This window comes from Pinus tabuliformis, chromosome 9, assembly GCF_031772625.1.
Source record: "Pinus tabuliformis cultivar Carrire ecotype Pingquan chromosome 9, CPIR1, whole genome shotgun sequence".
NCBI classification, from domain to species: Eukaryota; Viridiplantae; Streptophyta; class Pinopsida; order Pinales; family Pinaceae; genus Pinus; species Pinus tabuliformis.
The window spans coordinates 1879181989-1879201273 of NC_142307.1; the positions used below are offsets into that span (position 1 = coordinate 1879181989).

General features: G+C 35.5%; 1 pseudogene; it reads left to right on the plus strand.

Annotated features, from left to right (window-relative positions):
- The first annotated feature begins 2361 nt into the window (after positions 1–2361).
- Positions 2362–3452, plus strand: LOC149156414 (high-affinity nitrate transporter 3.1-like; annotated as a pseudogene).
- The last annotated feature ends 15833 nt before the right edge of the window (positions 3453–19285 follow it).

A 19285-nucleotide genomic window follows, 5' to 3' on the forward strand; every position in this document is an offset into this window, starting at 1 on the left:
ATTTTTATGAAATAGTATAGGAACATTAATAATCTTCATGGTAAAGTGGATGTGAACCTCCATGACTAAGAATATTGTTACATGCTTCTATAAAAATATACATATATTTAACTTATATATTACGTAGTTTTTAATAATAATAATAATAATAATAATAATAATTGTTTAATACAAATTTATAATTTAATTAATTTTTGTGATTTTTTTTAATTTTAGAAACTTGAGATGTATCACGAAGTAAATGTTTTGATACCTATCATGAATGGATTCCTATCAGAGTTCACCAACCATTAATTCTAGAATATTCTTAGTTGTATTCATAAATCAAAAGTTTAAATTTATCTTCTAATTAGGTATGCTCTTTCTACCTCTTTAATTAAATTGATTAATTAAAAAATTACATTTAATTTATACAGTTACACTAGTATTCTAGAATATTCTTAAAAGTGGTCATAAATCAAAAATTGACATTTATATTTAAAGTTTTTATGCTCTTTCTAGTTCTTAAAAAAAAAAAGTCACATGAACAAGTGTCATGTGAATGAGTAATGTTTTTTTGGGCATGTGATATTAATAAACTGTGGCATTGACCAATATTGTAACAAACCTTGTTTATAGATTTGTTACATGTTTTTTTCTAAATGTATATATGTATAAATTTTATAGTAATTTATTTTATAATTATTAATAATAATAATAATTTAAAATAAAGTTATATTTTATTTTATTTTTATAATTTTCTAATAAACTGTGTTTTAGTTAATTTTCATGTTTTTTTAAGGTATTATGAGATTTTTTATGCTTATTATTATGGATTGTTGTTTATTTCTTTTAATAGTCATTTAACTTATATGGCAGAGCCATTTATGAGTTGGACTTGTCTATATGTGAGATTTTTTAGAGTTTCTTGTGAATTTCTGGTTGGCAAAAACAATTGTGTTGAAATCTTGATTTGTGTTGTTTAAACTGGTTTTTTTGATTGCATATATGGATTCAACACCCTCAAAAACCCCTAGGGCACTTCAATTGTAAAGAGTTCGCCTACCAAACTTGTGATTTCAATAAATTCCTATGAGATTATAGACAAATTAAATTTTCAAAAATCTCACTTATAGACAAAACTGGCTTCCCTAGTTTACATGGCTATGCTAGTTAACTTATATTTTAAAATTTACAACTTAAAAAATTAAGAATGATAGAGTGAGTTTGTAAGTTTTCAAAATGATAATTTTATAAACTTACACACTTATAAGTATATGTGATATGTGATGCCAATTATCTCTATGTATTCTTTGTAAACACTTTTTTTATCAATAAAATCTTTTATGCCTATTTAACATATATATAGTATTGCCGAAAAACATTGAATATTTAAAAAACTCGATATAATTTACCTCCAATAAAATATTTAAAAATCATAAATTTAATATATCTCACATAAAATTAGAATTTGCTATATTTTTAAACATTAACATAAAATTATAATTTCCCATATTTTTAAACATAAAAAATATAATAGGGCAAATAAATAAAAAAAATTAAGAACTAACCACTCAAATTTTAACACATTCCATTTTATCTAATTTCAAGTAAAATTGATGACAAAATATAACAAAAAGAACAAAACATAAGTAGTTCAGTCAAGTACTGTTATCAGAAATAATACTACATTACGTTATGGTCAGCACAGTCAATAAGGCCGTCTTTCTTATAAGTTAATTAGATTTGAAACACCACGATTAAGTTACATCAACCACTGTATTCAGAGTTGCAAACATCATACCGATGACACACGGGCTGACAAATGCGGAAATATATCCACTTCGGCAACATCTAGCATTTCTTCGTAAATCAAACACGTGGCCGTTTTATATGACTTGATGTCGAATTCCAGTTGTATTTAATTAAGGAGGCTTCAAATGGCGAGTAGTTGAATCTGATTTTGCACGTTTAGGGCGGCCAGTAACTTGGAACTTTTAGGCTTTCTCATCCTAGCCTCATCGCCGCGTACCACTCCAGGGAAAGTCCAGGCAGCCCTTGGGTGTGGATGGAGTCATTTGTCCTTACAATTCCAACTCTAATGTCATCCGGAGGGGCGGAGATGAAGTGGGATCCGAGAGCTTCATCTCCCTTATTAAAGACCACCCTTCAGTTTATTTCAGCATATCTATGCCCGTTTCCGTTTCCCTGTAGGCAGTGATACTTTGGGTTTTCTGCAACTTGTTCCCTCTGGATTTTGTGCTGCCATTAGGTAAGCAAACCATTCAATTCTCCTTTTTTTTTGGTTTTTTAATGAGTTCTATAGTTGTAATTACAAAGCATCTGATTTAATTTAAACTGATAGGCTACTTTTATGCAGAAATGAGCTCTGCAGTTGAATTTGAACTGTGGTATATAGTGGTGATTTCGTGTTTAGTGGCATGGATTAGTGAGGGGTGCACTTCTCTTCCTTGCCCAATACTCTGGAAGTCATAGCAACCATCAACTCATCAACAACAACAGTGCCCAATGGTAACAAGTATTAACTTCATCTAAATTATTATCATTTTTAAAGGAAATCTCTAGGAGAAATCGAAGGGATGTTGTAGATTATGGAACCTAATCAAAGGATGTTGTAAATTAGCGTGTTTAATTTAAAGAATTTGAGTTGGGAAAACATTAAACACAACCAGTTGAGTTAACTGGCTTTTCATTCAAATCATTACTCACTTTGTTAGATAGTTGTAATAACTCTCAACTGAGGTTTTGAAACAATATTACAGTAGCCATGGCAGGGAGAGACCAGCTGGTGGTGTCATGGTGGGTAAACGAATTATCATCATCATGGGTGGATTGAGAGTACAGGACTGTGAAGGTGAAGCTGTGTTTCGCTCCAGTGAGTCAAGTGGACAGAAGGTGGAGGAAGAGTAACAACGATCTGAAGAAGGACAAGACGTGCCAGTTTGACATCAGTGAGCAGTTACCCTATAATTCAAACATCAAGAACAACATCATCACATCACATGGTCTTTGCAGAGGGACGTGCCAAAAGGAAAATACTTCGTGACAGCATACGCGTTGAACGCTTCAGGGAGCGAAGTGCAATACGGGGAGAGCAGCAAGAAGAAGAAGACCAGCAACCTGTTCACGGTGGAGGCTATCTCTGGGACGCATGCTTCCCTCGATATCGCCACCGTTGTTTGCTCTGCTTTCGCCATTGTATCCCTCTCCGGGTTCTTCATTATGGAGAAATGGAGTGCCAAGAGGGCTGCGTTGCATAAGAAATAAAAGGAACAATGCCTCAATTAAATGCAGAGGAAGGTAGACAAGGATAACGGATAGCGTGAACAGTAGACGTTCGCTCATGTGAAAAGTACTAAGCTGCCATTTTTTACTTCAAAACAAACTTTGTTTATAAATGACAGCAAACCTTCAATGCATGCTGGCGCCCACCGACGATCTTAAAACTACTGGTCTATTCGGCCATGTGAAACATATAGTCGTCTTTCTCATATACAGATGTATATACATAAAGAGTCTGATTATATATAGATATATAAAATGTTATGTTCTCATATTTTCTGCTTTATATTGTGAAGATATATTTATATAAAATGTATTAATATGCTTTTTCATGGTCATTCTAGTGAGGTATTCATATTCAACGACGTTGAAAGGGATTTTTTTTAAAGAAAATTATAACAAATTGATTAAATAAGGTAGTATATTAAATATATTAGTCTAGATCTATCTTAATCTTGGATCTATCAAGTGCTAGAGGGATTAAATTTCTTGACATATAAACCTTTTTTAAAGTGATAAGAGATTTGATCCCTCTTGACCCTTGATAGATCCAGGGTTAAGATGGATATAGGTAAGTTTCTATATACACACATACTATATCTAAGCTGAATCTATCTCTCCCTTCCTCTCTCCTCTCTCTCTCTTCCCTCCTTCTCTACTATCTTAATCCCTCTCTCATTTTCTCTCTCAAGTCCTCTCTCTCTTCCTTCCTCTCTCTCTCTTTCTCTCCCACCTCCTTTTCTATCTCCCTCTCTACCCTCAAACTCTATCACTATCTCCCTCCCTCTATTCTTCTCTTTCTCGTCCTCCATCTCTATGTATCTCTCTTTCTCTTCCCTTTCTCTCCCTCTCTCTCCCTCTCCTCCCCTTCTCTCTGTCTTCCCTCCTCTCCTCTCTCCCTCTCTCTCTCTCTCTCCATCCATATGATGAAGAATTTTCACTCTATGTAATCAATATTATATATAATGTCTAAAATATTTTGAAAGCCATGGTATTGTAACAAAATCTATTTACAAGTTAATAATATCCATGGTAAAGTGGGGGTGGATAGTCATGGTTAAAACTTGTTAGGTTTGTATGTCAAGAGATTTGATCCCTCTCAACTCTTGATAGATTTGGGGTTAAGATGGATCTAGGTTGGCTTTTATATACACACATACCATATCTCTCTCTCTCTCTCTCTTCCCCCTCCATCTCTCTCTCTCTCTCCATCTCTCCCTTGACACTCCCTCTGTCTCTACCTCTATTTATCTATGCATTTTTTTCTTCCCCCTCTCTCTCTCCCTTCCCCTCTCCTCTCCCTCCACTCCTATCTCTCTTCATTTCTCTCTCTCCCTCTCCCTTACACCTCCCTTTCTCTCTCTCCCCAACTCTCTCTCTCTCTCTCTGCCCTCTAGTTCTATCACTATCTCCCTCCCTCTCTCCTTCCCCCCAAAAAGATATTGGAAGAGCATACATTGTACACAAATTGCTCACAAAAATATTCAGGTATTGCACATCAAAACTAAAATACAAGCCACATAAATATTGCTCATGAGATCCAACAATTTCAGAACTAAGATATTGTTGTTGAGAAAATATCTCAACAACATAATCCACTCAACACAACAATCTACCTATTTACTAATGTAAGCATTATATCCAAGTTCCCCCTTTAATGCTTACATTACATTCTTACAAATATTAATACAAAAAAAACAAATTATAGTTCACATATAGTCACATCTATATCACTGGTCTTCATCAACACTCATATCCACTTTGGAATCTCGCAAACATTGCTCTCTCTTCACCACCTCAACTTCAAGCTGTTACTTGAACTCCATTTAAAATATAAACGCCTCTGACCATATTTGATGAACTTGCATGATCAACAATGATGACATACTTTATTATGTCAAATTACATAACTCATTGTAACTGTCAGAAAAAGTAGCCAAGTAATGAACCATCCTATGGACAAACTCCCATCTATCAAATGACATAGCTCGATGTATCTATCAGGTAGCTGTCTGGGTACTGAATAGGTTCAAAATTTGACCATACAATTTGACCTGTCTCACACACATGGATCTCATAAAAATAACATGTAACTGATGCTCTTGATGCCTGAAGCACAACGAGACCCATCAAGATATAATAGACTCACACAAGTTAATTATATTCCTATGTTTATTAAACCATTTTTCACTTTTACAAACAAAATGGAAAACTACACAAATAACCAAACAAAATTAATAAGCATGAAACTATCCGCTGTCATTCGAGCAGAGACATGTCTCCTTGTCCCTTCTCTGACATAATCACCTCTTCTCCTCTTCTTCGGAAAGAGCTAACCAGCCATATATTGGGTATTTAATTCCCTTAGAGCAGCACGCGATTTAACGCGATAACACGGGAGCGGGCAAATTCGACATTAAATAATATTTGCTTGCTCCCATGTTATCGGACTAAGTGGCGTGCTGCTCTGAAGGCATTAAATACCCAATATATGGCTGGTTAGCTCCAGCCCTCTTCTTCTGCCTTTATGGGGATCTCCATTTTTGTTGTATTCTAATTGAATAGGGTTTAAGTTTGCCAACAAGAAATGAGTCGACTGTTCCATAGATGTTAGAAGGGAGTTACCAAGATCGATGGTACGATTGTTCTTCGGAAAGCATCTCTTCTTGATGATAAGGATTTCTCTGTTTTCATGCGTTGCTACAGGAAGTACATCTTCTTTAGGCTAGCTTAAAATCCACATAGGCTTAGTAGTGAAGCAATGTCCACACGATGCATAACTATAAATTCTTCACACAATCCATAGTAGCTCATATGATGCAAAGGAAATCAATGCAGCCCGAGATCCTGAATTGAATTTAGTCGCAGCAGTAAGCAAACAATTTTTGTGAGGGAAGCATTTTAGGAGAAGAGAATGATTTCTTGGCCTTCGTTCGGATTGTTTCTGGCCTTCGAGAGTTTGCATTGACAATTTTTGTTTACCACATTTTTTGTGACCATATTATCCCCTTGAATGTAGTTGTAAGAAAAATCACTAGAGGAGGTCAAATGACCCATAAGGAATTCTGTTGACTTCTTTGAATTCCCAAGGTCGGCTCACAGATCTAGGTTTATGATTGTGATGTTGCTGAAGGAAATGTATATGATGGACGACTGGGGATTTTCTTTCTAGCCACTCCCACACATTGTCTGTCACTTTTGTCAAATCTGCTCGGAGTCACGTGTCATGGGATTACAATAAAACTCACTGAAAAACAAATTTGATCTCACACACCTACATATTTACATGGAATCAGCGATCACAACTCTCACATATTTTTGGGGCCTCCCTTAAGGGAGTCAAGCTTAAAGAGGTTGTGATACCAAAAGGAAAATTGGAAGAGCAAACATTGTACACAAATTACTCACAAAGCTATTTGACTATTTCACATCAAAACCAAAATACAAGCTACATAAATGGTGCTCATGAGATCAAACAGTTTCTAAACTAAGACATTGTTGTTGAGAAAATATCTCAACAACACAATCCACTCAACAAACCAATCTACCTATTTGCTATCTCCAAGTCCCCCTCCCTCTCTCTCCATTCATAGGATGGATAATGTCTAAAATATTTTACATTTTAATTTTTTTATTGTGAAGCCAGTTATGGCTTTTGGCCATGTGGTATTGATAAGCCACGGTATTGTCCCATTGTATTGTAACAAAACCTATTTAAAAGTTAATAATATCCATGGTAAAGTGGGGGTGGATATCCATGGTTAATAAACTTGTTATATTGTAAGTATTAAGTTTTTATGTGCTTATTATTTAAATTTAAAAAATGGTTATGGAATCATTATTAGTGTTTACCAAGACAAGAATCTAACAATAGATTTGTTGGATTACTATTAGTTTAGCATTTTCTAGTGCAAATTATAGTGTTTAACTTTGAAAAATAAATATTTATTTTTCAATATTATTAAAAAAATTCAAACATTTCATTGGACCATAACTCGAAGGTTTGATTGGATCCTTTGCACAATATAATGCCATGTGGATCAATGCCTTACATATTTTATGCCATAATTTATGGATATTGTTGCAATACTCATGCATGATTTTTAGATGTTTTTGTAGTGGTTTTTTAGTCTTAAGCTTTGGGAAAACCATCCAAAAATAAAAAACTTGACAATAACTTATAAGCTTTGGGAAAACCATCCAAAAATAAAAAGCTTGACAATAACTTATACTCAAGTAAATAACATATCCACCGTCAATTATTTCCCATGATAATTTATGTAAGTCTTTGTATAAATAATGGATGAGCATAAGATGTAAACAATATACTTACAAGAGTTACTTCCCACACATCTCAATTTATTAGTTACTACCAAAGCAAGACTAAAGGATGATTTGTTTATCAAGCATTGTTAATTTCTAATTGACCAATGTAACTTATAATTATTTATGCATTTTTTTTGAGAGCGTAATTTCTAATTTGAGTTGGAAGACCTAAACTCACTGCACAATACAATTACAATATAACAAATTAAATTTTATCATTTTTATTATTAATTCAATCAAGATTTAAATGTTTATCTCCACAATACTTGTCTCTATATTACTTTTAAGTTTTACACCTACACATCCACTCCCTATAAAAAATTGTAAAAAACCTTCAAAATCAATAGTGATCCATTTATCTTTACCAAAATAACCATAAAATCAATGATTACATTTTTTCCACATGTTTTAAGAAAAAATATTTAATCTTAATTTTTTTTTTGCTTTTTCCATATATTTTATTTTCATGATCTTATTAATAAAAAGTATATAAAATGCTTTCGTAAAATTCTACATAAATCATAGTAACCCAAATGAAAGATGGCTATAATGTAAAATATTGTCTTTTCAACTTTTATGCTTTTACTAACTACATTTAATGTTTTTACTAACTACTATTGTCTACTGTTTTTCAACTTTTTGTTTTTACTAGCTACAAGTACGTTGATAGTTCTTCCCATAACAATAATATAAATCATAATAACCAAAAGAAAACATGGTTATAACATAAAATATTCTCTATTATTATGTTATATTCTCTATTATTTCTCCCAATTAATAGTGCTTAATTATAATTGTACAATACATGGAGAAGACAACTTCACAGAATTTATTACATGAGTCTTACTTTCCTTTTAAGGATATCACAATTGTACATGCATCTAATGGAAAGTAACCTATCACATGCTCACCACTGCATTTATTAGTGGAACCCTCGTCTTAACGTCACACTGCGTTGCATTCACATATTCAAAACAATTACGTGTCTGTGTATATATATATAATCCTAGATAGTCATATAAACTCAGTCACAAAATAAGATATGATTTATTACACACTAGTGTATATCCGTGAGGTAGGGCCTCAATCTTGTAAAAAAAGGAAATTTGTTTTATATATATATTTATATTTCTTTTAACCATATATGCATAGTATAAACAATTTGTTATATGATTATATTTAAATGAATTTAATAAATAACAAGAAAATATTTGATTTTTTTTCCCTTTTATTGTGTTGCTCCTTTTAATACCACTTGATTTAATCTGTTACTTTGTTAAATAGGAACATTTTATCTGTCCTCCTAACCCATTTAGCCTCCACAGGTTTCCTAGCCCTCTTTTCCCAAGTCTAGAACCACAACCATAGTATTTGTGTCTAACCACTAAGTGTCAAGATCCTTCTTGGATCCACTATATCCACTTCCATATACAAAATCTTGTTGCCAAGTTTCCAAAAATCCTCCTTTACCTTCCTCTACTCCAACATAAAATCCCCCATGCTAATCCTCTATTCCAAAAAAAAAAACAAAACATCCCGCTCTCCCCCAACCCCCTCGAGGGACCCTCATTCCACATTTCAAACCTTCCCTTTATCTCTCCCCTCCAAGTGTGCACCTACTCCCTTCAAGTTTCTACCTCAACCCTTCCCTTTATCTCTCCCCTCCAAGTGTCCACTTACTCCCTTCAAGTTTCTATCTACCTCATTTATGAAATCCCCTTCAAAATCTCTTGATCCCATCCTCATATCTCTCTCACATACCTCACTATCCCTAAATTAAGAATCCTCGAGTTTTTATAGCATCCATTTGACTACACTCCACCATATCATAAAATAATACAATCTGAAAATTCTCTCACATATCCCCACTTGAAAGATCCTTAGTTGGTCAAATGATTCATCTAACTACACTCCATATAATAATTATTACAATATCAAATGTCTAGTCAAAATCAATGGATTACATTAGAATTCCATTTAATTATAATATTGAATTAATCATAAGAAAATCTATGTCACTAATTAATTATTAATCAGGATTAAAGGATAAACATTTAAATAATCCCTAATAAGATCAAGGACTAATCATAATGTTACATCACAAAGATGATGGCCCTAAAAGTGGAAATGGGGCCATCACTAATGTGTGTGAGTTCCCATGAATGTGGACAGGTTTTTGGGCATTCAAGCTCAATAAGACATGAGATTCCAACTAGGATGCTAGCCAGGTTTCCAACTCGACATGGCTCAATAATGCACAAACGTGTTTGGAGCGATCATTATTTTATGCATATTTGACCCCATTTTTTATATTATGGGACAATACAACACATTTTTTAGGTGTCATTGGGAAAAAATATTTTTTCTTAGTCTATGTTTAGAGACAACTCAATACCATATGTTGATTTTGAATTCTACGTAAGCATTCTAATGAAATTTTTTCCTTTTTTTTAATTTGGTTTAAAAAAATATGCTTAAATAATACCCTAAACACATTCACCCTATTGAATTGTAGGGAAATTTGTTATTATGGAACCTAGCTAGAACCCAAACCCAGCATCACCAAACAAAAAATTAGAACAACCAATAAAAAATAAATCCAAACGATGAAAACGATGGATGCTTGGCTACCTTGAGGTCACTAATACAGGATCTCCAAAACACTAGAGAGTCATCATAATCGTCTCTTGCAAGTTCATTAATCTCAATTGGGTCATTGATATCCAATTATTAAAGCCAGTTAACCAATATTTTTTTTTACAGGGATAGAATTTATGAACACTATAAAAATAGTCTAAATGAAGATCGATTAGAGACCTCAAAAATATCAAACAAGATTCTTATCTTTGTTCATTGACCCAAGAACCAACCAACCTTTACTAGTCAATGAAAACTGCATTTGTATGGATTGGTGCACCTACCAACCATTTCAAGACAATTGGTTAGGATAGCACTGCATGTCAACTAATTTGACATGGGAAAATACCAAAGGGTGTGTTGTGGATCTCAACAAAAAGGAACAAAAGGATTGGAACAACCCATCAGCAGGTCGTCACCCACCTAGAAAAAGGTCTAACCTCCTACCTAGCATTCCCTAGTAATACATAGCATTATTGAAACCTAGACGACAATAGCCGCATTGACTCACACCCTAGTGCAATATTGCAATGTGATATCATTGTTGCAGTAGGAGCCGCCAACAAGTAATTTTGTGGGAGGGGTTGGACCATCTGACTTTGCATCAGAATGTGACCAACAAAGGCCATATCGAGGCTCAATTGAGGCTGATAAACATACTAGCTATAGATATATGTGTTGTGGGTAGATGGAGGAAAATTTTATGAGGAGGTTATTATTTTGACCATCATTACGATATATATTATTGTGTGCTTTCTTCAAATATCTAATTATATATATTTTGCTGTTTTTACACCCTGATAACACCCCCCACACTCATATATGCATCAATGCCAATTTCGATCACTAATGTTATAGTGGATGTTTCTTGCTAATTTGGTTTATCACATACTTAGGTATGGTGAATTAAAACTATCATTCATTGCAAAAAACTTCATATGTTTGCAATCCATATTATAGATTATTCTAGTTTGGGTATAATTGTATTGTTCATTTAATGTTTTTATAGAATCAAATGACACAAGGTTAAGAGCCAAGCCGACCTAGGGAAAACATATGAGTAAAAAAATGGCACTGGGTAACACTTTTTGGCAAGGGAGGGCGCATTTAGGTGAAAAAATAGAGCTCGATTGAGCCATTTTTAAGTGCTCGACCATGATAAATTGAGGAAAGTTGATAACATTATATAGAATTATAGAAATGTTATCATATATTGTTGTTTACAAGATATCTTTTAAAATTGAATAAAATTCATTTCAATTCTATTTTTTTTTTAATTGAACCTTGAGATAAGGAATTGATTGAAATAGATTTAAAACGCTTGGCCATGCAATGGTATATGGGTGTGACGCAAAATTTTCCATATATAGATTTTTTAGAATATAATACGGATGACTTTAGAATCCAAATAATTTATTTTTAAAATTATTGTAATAGAATACATGTTGATTTCACTAAAAGGCACTTTCTACAAGCCAATATGAAGCATATTTGTAATTTCTTCCATGCTCAATATTAAATTGATGCATGCCATATTTTAGTTCATTTTAAGTATCAAAGTGACTTGCATCATAGCAAGATTGTACTTATATCATGTTATGACTAAGCTCTTGTAGATGACATCAAAATATATAAAATTTAATAAACTTATTTCAATTTCATTTGTGTTTTTTAATTGAACCATGAGATAGCCAAGTAAATTTAGGAAAGTTCATATTTAGTTATATATAAAATTATAGATGCATATATCATTTCTTTTTTTTAGTATATATTAAATTCCAATACATATGAGTTAAATATCATGTTATGACTAAGCTCTTGTAGATGACCTCAAAAGAAATAAATTTGAATAATATTTGCTTGTTGTTTACCAAACATATTTTAAAACTGAATTTAAAACTTATTTCAATCCTATTTGTGTTTTTTAATTCAACCATCATATATTTTAGTTTATATTAAGTATCAAATTGACTTGCGTCATAACTTAATATTGTACTTATTTTCTCAGTCTATGAAACTATAAATAAAAGTTATACTATATAGATTTTTTTTTAAACTAGCGAAATAACTTTAACAAATCCATAAACTTCAAAAATTAATGAACATCCATAAACAAGATTAATAAAAATCCATAAATTGAAATAATAAATGTATCAATAAATTTTCCATATGAAAATATATACAAATTACAAATGTTACATGAACATCCATAACATGTATGAAAATATACAAAGTTTGTATCACATGTGAATGTGCCTTATGAAATGGGGCTGAAAATATACAAACTATCCACTCTAAGTACCACTAGAACTCCAATGTGAGTTATGTTGCGCAAAGTAAGTGTCCATAATATAGTACTACAATATAACACATTCAAATTAAAACTAATTAGATCACTATTTGTACAAAATAAAAAATATGTAAATAAATGGTTTTGAACGACATTTTTAATTACATATATGAATCTAATAACATCACTCAAGTCAAAATGAAAGTCATCTAGGATGGGGGTCTGATGAATCTAGGTTTGGTACTCCCCTGCGTGTGGCTCAAAGATTGGGGCCTACATCAATGGAATTCCATCGTTAATTCCTATATACCCATCATCCCACTCATGCATCCACATAACTACGACATCGACAACACTTTGCATATGGGCCTGTGTACACAATATAAATGAAAAATTATATTTAGTCTACAAATTAATTAGCATGCATGAAACTTAAAAAAAGAAAATGTTGAAATCTTAAGAATAAAAGAGTTTACCTCAATTGTTGGTCCATGTGGTTGTACATAGTGACTCTCCTCCACATGAGTGTTATGAGATGGAGGAGGAGGTGGAGGTGGAGGAGAATCCATGTAAACATGCATTGGTATAGGTTAGTGTGGTTGGTCAAGTACCCCCTCGGATGACCTCATAAGCCCACCCAAGTAGATGGTTTATGTCTACATATTATCATGAGATTATTAATATAAATGCAATCTAATACAAATTAAATTAATATAAATAATTATGCATAATTTAACAATAAGATTCAAAAGTTTCATGTAGATGTACCTGGTTTGTGTCACGTGAGTCGTGCACCCTCCAAGTGCTACAAATAGCATCATCACACATACATGTATATGAAAAAATTTGGTCAATGGGTAGACTCGCGAGAAATGAATCATCATATAGTGGAACTAGTCGGTCATGAGGAAATGATGGTGGTCTTCTCATCTCTCCATTTTTAAGTGATCATAGGAATCCACCAAATTGATTCCAGATTGGATCAATTCTTAATCTCAGAGTAGACAATTAGCAGAGATATATTCATAGAAGCATCGATTCTCCCTGGAATGGGCTCAGACCACTGGTCGATTCGACTATGGATCTAAAAACAAGCCTGAAAAATTGACCCTTTAGGTTTGAAGCCTTTTGGCTCAGAGACCCAGCTCTCATTAAAAAATCGAGACTTGGTGGACGCAGAGCGACCATCAAGGGAGGAAATGTATGCCCCATTCCAACTAAAACTCAAAGAAATGAAAAAGAAGATAAATAAATGGAAGAAAGAAGACTTTAGACACATCATGAAGGATCAATAACAACTAAACTAGAAGATGATAGAAGTGAAACAAAAAATAATACAAGAAGGGAGATCAAAAGAGTTAGCAGTAGAGGAGGGTCAACTAATAAGTCAGCTGGAGGAAAGGAAAAAGAAAGAAGAGATTATATGGAAACAAAAATCGAAGGTTAATTGGTTAAGAGAACGGGAGTGAAATACCCATTTCTTCCATAAGGCCATAATCCAACACTGCTAGAACAAAAGAATATTCTCCATCAAAGATGAAGAGGGGAACCACAAAATACAACATGAGGAGATGGACAGGTTCTTAGTAAATCACTTCAGAGACCTCCTAACAGACCCATAAGAAGATAGAATGGAAGAAATTCAAAGAATTTCCCAAAATATACCTCACAAGGTCACACATGATCAAAATTTAGCGTTGATGAGAGTAGCTACGCTTGATGAGGTGAAAGAAATCGTCAAAGGCATGAAAAAAATAAGGCCCCAAGTTCGAATGGGTTTACAACTGAATTCTACCAAGCCACTTAGTATTTTATGGGAAGAGAGATCCTGGATGTCATGGAGGAATCAAGGAAAAACCAAAAGGTACGCTCTGATCTTAACTCAAGTTTTATAACTCTTATCCCTAAGACTTCGAACTTGGAAGATCCCCAGGGATTCCAACCTATAGCCCTATGTAATGCCATTTATAAAATTATAGCTACTCTTATAGTCAAGCGACTAAAGCCTCTTCTCCCAAATATCATATCCCCGGAGCAAACAAGCTTTGTTGAAGGAAGGAAAATTTTAGATGGGTTGGTAACCTCCTAAGAAGTTTTCCATTCCCTCAAGGAAAAAAAGATAGCAAGCATGATGGTAAAGCTGGATCTATCAAAGGCTTATGATTGATAGAATTGGGAGTACCTAAAGAGTATCCTTAGAGCCTATGGATTTAACCCCAGATGGATCAACTGGATCAATGCTATGATAGCCACCCCTGTCTTCTCTATCATGTTGAATGGGACGCCTACCCAAACCTTTAACCCTACTCGAGGGTTATGACAAGGTGACCCATTGTCACCATTTCTGTTCATTATAGCTGCGGAAGGTCTGGGTAGATACATTAAGAAGGAAGCACAAGAGTCTAGGATCAAAGCCCTAAGGATTTGGGGAATGACCATGCAATAACACACCAACAATTCACGGATGATATCATGCTTTTTTGCTAGGTATCACTCAGAGAAGCCCGTAGAATCAAATAAATCTTGAATACCTTCATGTTGGCTCCAGGGACCTAGATAAACAATGAAAAATCCTATACCTTTTTCCTCAATACCCAAGGGAATGTTAACAACTATCTGGCTAGGATTCTAGGGTTTAGTACAAGTAACCTCCCCACCAAATATCTGGGCATTCCTCTATCAGAAAACTCCTGAAAACTGGTAGGATTGAAATAGATTCTCCAGAAGCTACAGGGAAGGCTGGGAAGTTGGGCCTTTCGTTTCCCCAACCTAGCCGATAAAACAATTCTCCTCAAAAAAATATTGTAGTCAATACCAATTTACCAACTGTCAGGCATGGTAGCCCCTAAGGGGGCCTGCACCAAAATGGTTGATATCTTCAAAAATTTCCTATGGGGAGGAACTCAATAGAAAATGAAATGGGCCCTTATATCTTGGCAGGGATTGACAAAAAAAAAAGATGGAAGGGGGGTTAGGCCTCAGGGATCCTTACACATTAAACCAAGTAATGGGAGCTAAATTATGGTGGAGATGGCTAGGGGAAGGAAGGGACCTATGAAAATAAATATGGACAAGAAAGTATAACATGCCAAAGAACCGAAGAAATCCTGCGATACAGAGACCCACCCAAGGGTTTGGCAATACAGAACTTAGCAAGCCAAAATCGAGACCTCATTACCCTGCATGCTTTTTGCGAAATCTAAGATGGCATAACAACAAGATTTTGGCAAGACTCATGGCAGGAAAGAGAATGAATTATAAATAGGAAAGACCTCTGAGACATACATCAATTTACCAATGATAACAACATCCAGTATGTTGAACAATTCTGGATAGAAGAGCAAGGGACAAGAAATTGGAGAAGATGGAAGAAGAAGGAAGACTGGGGCCATGGTATAGAGACAGAGCAATGGGTTGAATTCGAAAAAGAAATGGGATCTAGACAAATCACAATTAAGAATGACCCAGATATTATGAGATGGGGCCATTCAACAAAAGGAACCTTCACCAGCAAAGAAGCGTATGCATTAAATGCAAAACAAGGTAACGATGGACAAGGACTTATCTGGGAAAAAATCTGGAAGGGAGGATGGTGGCCAAAGGTAGCCCATTTCCTATGGCTGGTATGTAAAGGGAGGATCCTTACCTGGGACCAACTACAGAAGAAAGGAATTCAGGGACCGTCCTTATGCTGGATGTGCCAACAGAACAGAGAGGATATAGAGCATATGCTGAACTCATGCCCGTTTGCGGAACAGAAATGGGGACAACTGCAAGGAGTCTTTGGAAGGATGGATCAAGACTATCACAACATAAAGGAAACAATCCTTCTATGGTGCAACAATATCTTCTCAAGTCCAGTATTGAATCGAGCTTGGGGTCTGGCCTTGGGTTTAAACCTATGGGCCATATGGAAATAAAGAAATAGTAGAATTTTAAAAAATAAAATCTCAACCTAGGAACAGGTATGGGAAGGAATTGTTAGAAACATTAGGGAAACTATACTAGCAGATCAATGGAGCCCTGAAGATTGGCAAGTCCCCCCCAAGAAGCAAGAATTCTTTGAAAACTTAACCTAACAATGGAAATGGTAGCCCCAAATTCCTGGAAAACAGATAGGATGAATATAGACTCCTCGATGCAATTCACTACCCCTGGGAAGGGTTCATAAAACTTAATTTCGATGGGGCCTCAAAAGGGAACTTGAGAATAGCAGGGCTAGGTGGCATATTCCGAGATACCCAAGCGAACACGTGGCTCATTTATGCAGACTCGTGTGGGATAGCAAGCAACAATGAGGCAGAATTCATAGCAACTATGCAAGGACTCCAAATAGTTGTAAGAATGGGTTATCGAAATGTGGTGGTGGAAGGCGATTCTAGTATGGACACAAACACCGTGAGGAAACTCAACAATGGCACGTCATGGGACAAATTGAGCCAAAGTTGGAGGAAAAATCGCCTTATACAAGAAATAGGGGAGCTTATTCACAAGTTTAACTATATAGTGGTCTGATATGTAAGAAGGAAAGGGAATAAAGAAGCTGAGTTCTTGGCCAATTAGGGTTGTAACCAGGAACATGGTCCGCTAGAAACATTATGGCCACCACACCCTAGGAATGACAGACTCAAAGCCTTGGGGGACATTTTGGGCCAAGACCGCCAACAAAGCTAGGAAAATGGGAACACAATCAATCATAACCCTGATAGGGGTGCGTGTTGGAGGTTGGAAGGGACAGTGGGCAGTCATGACAGTGGTGAATATTAATGGCAGGGTACCGTCCACCGCCCCCCACATGCTCATGGCGATGGATGCGATGGCCCCCTGCATGCATACAGGTAGAGGTGATAGGAAAGGTGGCAGACATGGCAAGGACAAGGTGGGAGGTGCTTCAAGTAAGGAAGGACAGGGGAGAGGGCATGGCATGATAGATTGTGGAGTTAAGGCGATGTAGGTGAGTGATAACTGCATTGTTTCGAATGTTGGTGGGAGCTGGAGCACTAGAGCAAGGAGGTGAAGGTATTGTCGATGCCATCAATGGAGTGAATTCGGGTATGTTTCTTGGTCTTGTATCCCTCTTGCTATGGAAACTCTGTTTGTTTATGGATGGAGGGCTCAGAAGAAGCCTGGAGAGGGGAACTGGGGGGCTAGGTGGGAGAATACTGTAAGATTAGGTTGGTTGCTGTCTGGTTTAGTGTTATGGCTTGGAGAATCCTGAGTGTCGACCTGGTTAGCGGATGGGAAGCCTCCCTTGAGAGCAGCAGAGAGAATTCGCATGGCTGGGTGGGTGGAGTGGAAGAAGCAATGCAATGGGGAAGGGTAGGCATAAGGGAAAGTCAAGGAGTGACATATCTTAACTGGGCAGAGGGGAATGGGAAGGCGCAACCATGATAGGGGACCCTTGACTGTGCAGAAGGGAATGAGAAGGTTCACCTGTGCATGGTCACTCTGGCCTGGCCGCATGTGGGGTGGGTCAACCGAACTATGCATGAGTGGTAGCGGGAAGGGAGTAGAGAACCGTAAGACTGGGAAACGCGACCGACCCAGTTCCCCAAACGGCTTGTCGCCCAACCTGTGCCTGTCTCCGAAAGCATTAGGGATAAGCAAAGTAACAAGGGTAAAGGTGGTATTAAAATTCACAGCCTGAGGATAACTCATCGTGCCTTTGAACAGTGTGTGGAAAAAGTAGAGATGGCTCGACCGGCAAGAGGAAGAGGGCATGGAAGACGTGGGAGGGAACCTGCATGGGAAAATGGCCCGAGCAGCTCGGAACCAAGAAGAGGAAGAAAATCAGTAGAACACCTCATCAACGAAGCTACAATGCCTATAGGGAGGGAAGAGATGTTGGTATCCGTAAGTTGTTGGAAGAATGGGAGGGAGATATCAAACAGGAAGGCGAGACCAAAGAGGAGATTAAGAACTGGAGGACTATAATCCCAGATCCAGGGAATACCAGAGGCAGAATAAACCATTTTAAAGAGACCCTTTATCTATATTAGCTTATGAAAGGCAATGGAGCAAATATCAGTGAGGATGGTGCTAACCATCCAAGATATGCCCAAGTATAAAAAATATTTGCAGCAATTTAAATTTCTGCTTCACAAGCAAGATATCTGCCTAGACAGAATTCAAAGGCATTTTTCTTGCATCATTGAGCTAGCTGAGGTGCATGGGGATTCTACTAAGGACCCGACTTTGATCGAGTTAGCTTCAGAAGAGCAGCAAGAATAGCCAGTTTATCTAGGAGCTTTTTGTTTGTTTTTATGGTTAGCATTTACTTGAAAAATATGCATGCTTATGATAGATAAACATATAGAGTCCTACCATGAAACTGAAACTTCTCTAGATTGGTTAAAAGGGCTGATACTTTACTATTTTTGGATGGCGTATAATGAGGATAGGTGGCCAATAGACTTGGTTTCCCACTGGGCAAGTTGAGGCCACCTATCTCATATAAGTTGTGTAAATTTGATGTTTATAAATATAAAATTAAGGACCTGCCAAGCTTAACAAAAAAATTAATAATGTTTTTTTAATATTAATATTAGATTTAATGAGGTTTTTACATGACATGATAACAAAAATTATAATAAAATTACATCAAATTAATATTTTCAAATATGACAACTTTTATTACAACTTTGACTTGGAAATATTTTGTCTTTAAAAGTTTTAATATATCCATAAGAGATGGTTTTTCCTTTTAAAGATTCATCTTATAAATATTTAATTAAAAGAAATATTAAAATA